Below are 5,496 nucleotides of genomic sequence, written 5' to 3' on the forward strand. Positions count from 1 at the left end.
CCCCCCGCCCCCCCAAAAAAAAAATTGAGTTTGTTTTTAAAAAAGTTTTCAATTTCAATAATTATTTTCTACTCTCTAGTAAAAATAAAAGATACTTTCTCAAAATATTTTTCATTCATAAATTAAAAACAAAAAAATATTTTCCGGAAAATATTTTCTACTCACCAACAAAACAGAAAAGAATAAGTCAAAATCTACTTGTTTTTCAGGAAAACATTTTTCTTTGTACCAAACACACCCCAAGTGTTTATTTTATGTGGTACATTCATATTTAGGATCTCTTAAGGTGCTAGTCTTAATTATTGAGAAGTTATTTTGATACCAATGGTTTGTTTTGTACACTACTTAGACACAAGAATCTTGTCTAACATTAGTAATAATCTATTGAAATGTAGGTTAATAAATAGGTTCTTTGTACTTGTTCAAACTAGTGATGTGAAAATAATGTAACACTAAATAAGTCAAGATCTTAACATAAAAAATCTCTTTGCTCAAAAAAGTAAAATCACAATCAACCTCTAGAATTCATCTCAATAAAATCTTACTAAAAAATAAACAATTTCATAACTGACCTACTTTATAAAGAACTTACCATATATATATAACCTCACGATGTTTTTTATTTCTTTTTTACATCAATTCTAATTCCTTTCCAGCAAGAAACCTATTTAATTTCCACCAATTTCATGCAAAACATATCCCTTAAAAGATCTTTCCACAAAATTAATTTCTCACACACCAAAATTTTCCAATACTTATCAAAGTTGTTTTCTATTTTTATTCTAATCCTTTTCCTAAGGAAAATCAATAAATAAAACATATTAGCGCAAAATTAGAATTTCATGGAAACACCTCATACACATATTTTTTAAAATCAAAAGCCCGAATTTGCATATAACTTTTGTATTCCGATAAGTAGGGTGTCAAATGGACGAGTTGGATTGAAATTAGAGAGACTACAATAGGCTAAATTAGAAAGCGAGTTGGGTCATGACCCGTCAAAATATACTTTGGGCTCAAATTGGCAAAAAATGATTGGATCATGACCCATTCAATTTAACCAGTCTAATCTTAGTAGTATAACCTATTGCTATTTATCTTTTGTAACCACAATTTGATTTTTAACTCAAAAAAAATAAAAAAATTAAGTTCTTGATTTTAAAGTGAAAAGTCACCTTATAGGATATCAACCAAATAAACATATATTTAAGATGACTCACCCAACATGTATTCTATGGAGAAAAATATAGTTTATATTCTTTTGGTTATTTTGATCCAGAAAAACACAATTATAATTTACAAATGGAAAGAATGGATAGATAAATACGAAAAGATATAAAATAGATATTAATTTTTACATTCAATATGAGAACACACACTGCATCAATGCAAATAAAGAGTCTTAAAACATATTTAAATTTGGCTAAATTGAAGATACTTTTAAAAGGCAAAATTATGAAACTAGTCAAAATTAACAACTTATTAATGAAAAATAGCCTTAGTTTTTTAAAAATATTATTAAAAAAACAATATATTATTTTTGTAGCAAACTCTTCCCCTCTCCTCTCTCTCTCCTCCCCCCCCTCCCCCTCTCATGCCAATAAGAAGTAATTCATTCAAATGTATTATGTATCAATTGTATTTAATCAAATATAGGTGAGAGTTTTGTATTTTATTTCAATTGTATTCGAAAACTTGTATTTTGTATTTTTGCATCAATTGTATTTTTATTCGTATGAATACAATATTCATTCATCCTCTCTGTCAAATGTATTTGTATCCAATCAAAGAGAGGAGAATACAATTGTATTCGTTGTATTTCGAATACGATTGAAACAAAATAAATAAAGAATACAATGTAAATAAATACAAAATATAATTAGTTGTATTTCGAATACAATTGATACAAAATAAATACATAATGCAATGCAAAATAAATAGAAAATACAATCATCTCTCCTCCCTCTCTCGATCTCGCTCACCTCTCTCCTCCCTCTCTCGATCTCGCCGGCCTCTCTCCTACTTATATGTATTCATTTTGATACAAATTAGTTTGTATTTGTTTTTTTCCTCTAAAATTCGCGAAAAAAATACACTCTCTCCTCTCTCTCCTCCAGAACTCGATCGTCTCTCTCCTCCCTCCTCCCCAAATTTTTTTCGATTATTCATAATTACGCAAACTATAGCTATAGAGTGCCTGATTTTTGCTATTTTTGAAAGTTTCCCCTTTTAAAATGGGTTAAAATTGAAATAAGTTGATATTGACCCAATTTAAATTTTTTAAAGCCCAACCCATAAATTTCTGCATGAATTGAACGAATTATCTATATTTGGTCTCATTTTGATAACCCTACCTACAACTATTGTAAAACTTACAAAGAATTTGGTTCATGACAAGGTTTCCTCCTAAGGCGAAAAATAACTCGTGACTTTACAAATTAGTGGGACTTATTTCTATTAATTATTTCCTGTGTTCAACTTTATGTGACCTTTTTTCCTTTTTAGTCTATCTCAAAAAGATTATCACATTTCCTTATATTGTGTTAATAGTCGAAATACATAAATCAAAAAAAAAATAAATGACATTTAGATTATCACATTTTTATGATGACAAACAAATATGCTAGCTCAATGAACCTAGCACACATTTTGTTATACTAGATGGTAATGGCCCGTGCTTACATGATTATTAAAAGTAACTTTGTAGATTTTCCTTATATCTTTGGCATGTTGTTATTGTCTTGGATACTAATGTGATATCATAAATTAAATGTATCATCTTATTCTTAGTTTTGCAACAGTGATATGCAATTTTTCAGCCCTCATGCCATAACCATTTTACTCATAAGGTAGAGCTTGACTTAATAGGTCATGTTTTCAAATTAAGTTGGCATCTCTATTCAGTTGTCATTTACTTGGACCTGTCTTCATACCTTTATACACTTCAATAATATTCTGTGTCTAGATAGTAATTTCTATAGGTTTATTTTCAGTTCTTTTGAACACTAAACAGAAGAGATAAAAAGAAGAAATGAAGAGAGTTTATCTACTACAAGGTTCTATCCATATTGAATAGAAATACATATATATATATATATATATATATATATGGGCATAACCAAAAGACGGTGCTTAGTGAAGAAAAACTACATTGGGTCTCTAGTGTATGAGTATAAGGTACACCAGAATGTCAAAAGGAGAGGGTGTTTCATGGTTAAGACCTAATATGCACTTATCAAAAAGTCAACTCCACATTGTATGAAGTACTGCACACTACACTGGTGAACAATGTTTCACAACTTCATAAAGGCCAAAGACTTCAGTCCACTAATAACAGAACACATTGCTTCACCTAATTTTTTTAGGGCATCTTGGTCATTCTTATACCTGAAAAGGGAAAAAATAAATAATGACAAATTAAATATCAGTACTTGTACTATTGCAAACAATGTAGGCGACTAATCATGTTTCCATTTTCATCTTACCATTAATTAGTGCAAACACATGTTTGTACTTGTATTAGAAAAGAATATTGTAGGCTAAAGCTCCTGAATTCAGAGAATTTGCTTACTACTAAAATTATCATCAAAAAATGTTTAAAAAGAAAACACGATTGCTAAAATCTCTCTTTCTTAATGAAAAAGACCGAGTTTCTAAGCTTGATGTGGGAAGTGGAGGTTCTAGAGACAGGCTACCTGAGTCATGTAGCTCGTTTAGAGCAATAAGCATTCCCGTAAAGATTATAAACACACAAGAAGACACTTGTTGATATAGAAGCACCATCTATTGACTACAAATTTCAAGTATTTCCTGGGAGTAACAATGTCACACAAGTAAATATGAGAATTAAGAAGGGTGTCTTGTTCCTGAATTAGAAAATACTAAAAGTAAATGAGAGTCGAAATTTCTTTCACCTTGGGATACATGCTCTCATAGTAGGCCACGGAAAGTAAGATGGTGTAGCAATGAAAGTGCAATCAAATTTACACTACTACTCTAGTTAAAAACAAAGATTAGAAGTCTTGATGATTATAAGAAATACTAAAAGTAACTCTTCTTCAAGTCATTAATCTATCAAACAATAAGCTAACAGGAAGTATCTCTGCAAGTATAGGGAAGTGTTCTTACTTAAAACCATTAGAGTTTGGGAACAATTATCTGGCTCAGTTCGAAGTTCGTTGAGCCAATTGATCCAGCTTAATTCAGTCATTGCACTTAAATGACAACAAATTGATCCGTATCCAACAAGATAACTTATGTTATGTAGGTATAAGTTCTTTCGCTATTGATTCAAATTAAAGATCAACTCATTTAAAAGACAAAAATAAAGACTTGCAAAATCTCTTTGTTTTCAATTATAGTATATTGTTTTCTTTTCCAATACTTATCTATTTGTTTTGGGAAATTGATGTTATTACTATAAAGATTTATTATGCATATGAAATGGGATGTTTATATCCATAGATCACATATATAAGAGAAAGTGAAATTTAACCAATAGGTAGAGAAGGAAAGTAAATAACAAGTAACATATGCGAGAAGAAAGAAATAAGATGTACAGACATACATACTTGAGTTCTATTTTAAATTGTTAATTATTGTAGTTTATAACAGCTTCTGAAGTACTTTAAATATATAACAAATTAAAGAGGACAAATAAGACCAATAAATTAGAACAATCGAAGGCAGTAAACTAAGTACATGTCAACCAAATGCTTTTCAGCTGTTTCAATGTTAGTGGAAAAAGATCATGAAAGCAAGAAAATCCAGCAAGCGACGTTCACACATAAATTAGTAAGCCAACCAAATAAAAATTGACTTTAAGTAGATGGTGGTAATTTACATTAGCAAGGAGAACATTGAAGAACACATAAACCCAGCAAATTAAGCCAAAACTGCACCTCCAGTAAGAAAGGTCTGCAAATCTAAGAAGCAACAATTGAGATTAAAAAGAAAACTCACCATATCCATGAAGAGGAAACAGGGGAAATGAGGTGTAGCGCGTGGATCCTTGGAAACACGCGGCAAGAAAAAACAAAAACTGGAAAAGGGAAATTACATGATTGTCATTACGCCGATTTTTTTTTTTACATGTAACCTGTCTCATTTCAGCCTTCAGGCACCTTTCCTATCCATTTGTTTACCTTGCATTAATAGCACACATAATCTTGTTTGTGCTACCAAAGAACACAAGGAAAACATTCTCCTTATAGGGGAACCATAGTCAAGCTTGACAGCCACTATCGATCTTTTTATAAAAATGCATTCAGTGATGGTTGTGAAGCCTGTATTGATAATCTTCAAGGAGAGTGGAAAAAGGGAGAAATTCTCGATAAGGACTAAGAGAAAAGAAAAGAGCAACCATACCTTTCAAGTAGTACATATAGCAATGAGAGATCAGGCAAATGTTTCATGCAATAGTGTGAAAGAATTTCTACTAAACTGAAGAAGCAGATGAATCACAAAATCATCTTTAATATGAATGTCATATTATCA

The sequence above is a fragment of the Solanum stenotomum genome, chromosome 2, assembly GCF_019186545.1.
Source record: "Solanum stenotomum isolate F172 chromosome 2, ASM1918654v1, whole genome shotgun sequence".
Taxonomy (NCBI): domain Eukaryota; kingdom Viridiplantae; phylum Streptophyta; class Magnoliopsida; order Solanales; family Solanaceae; genus Solanum; species Solanum stenotomum.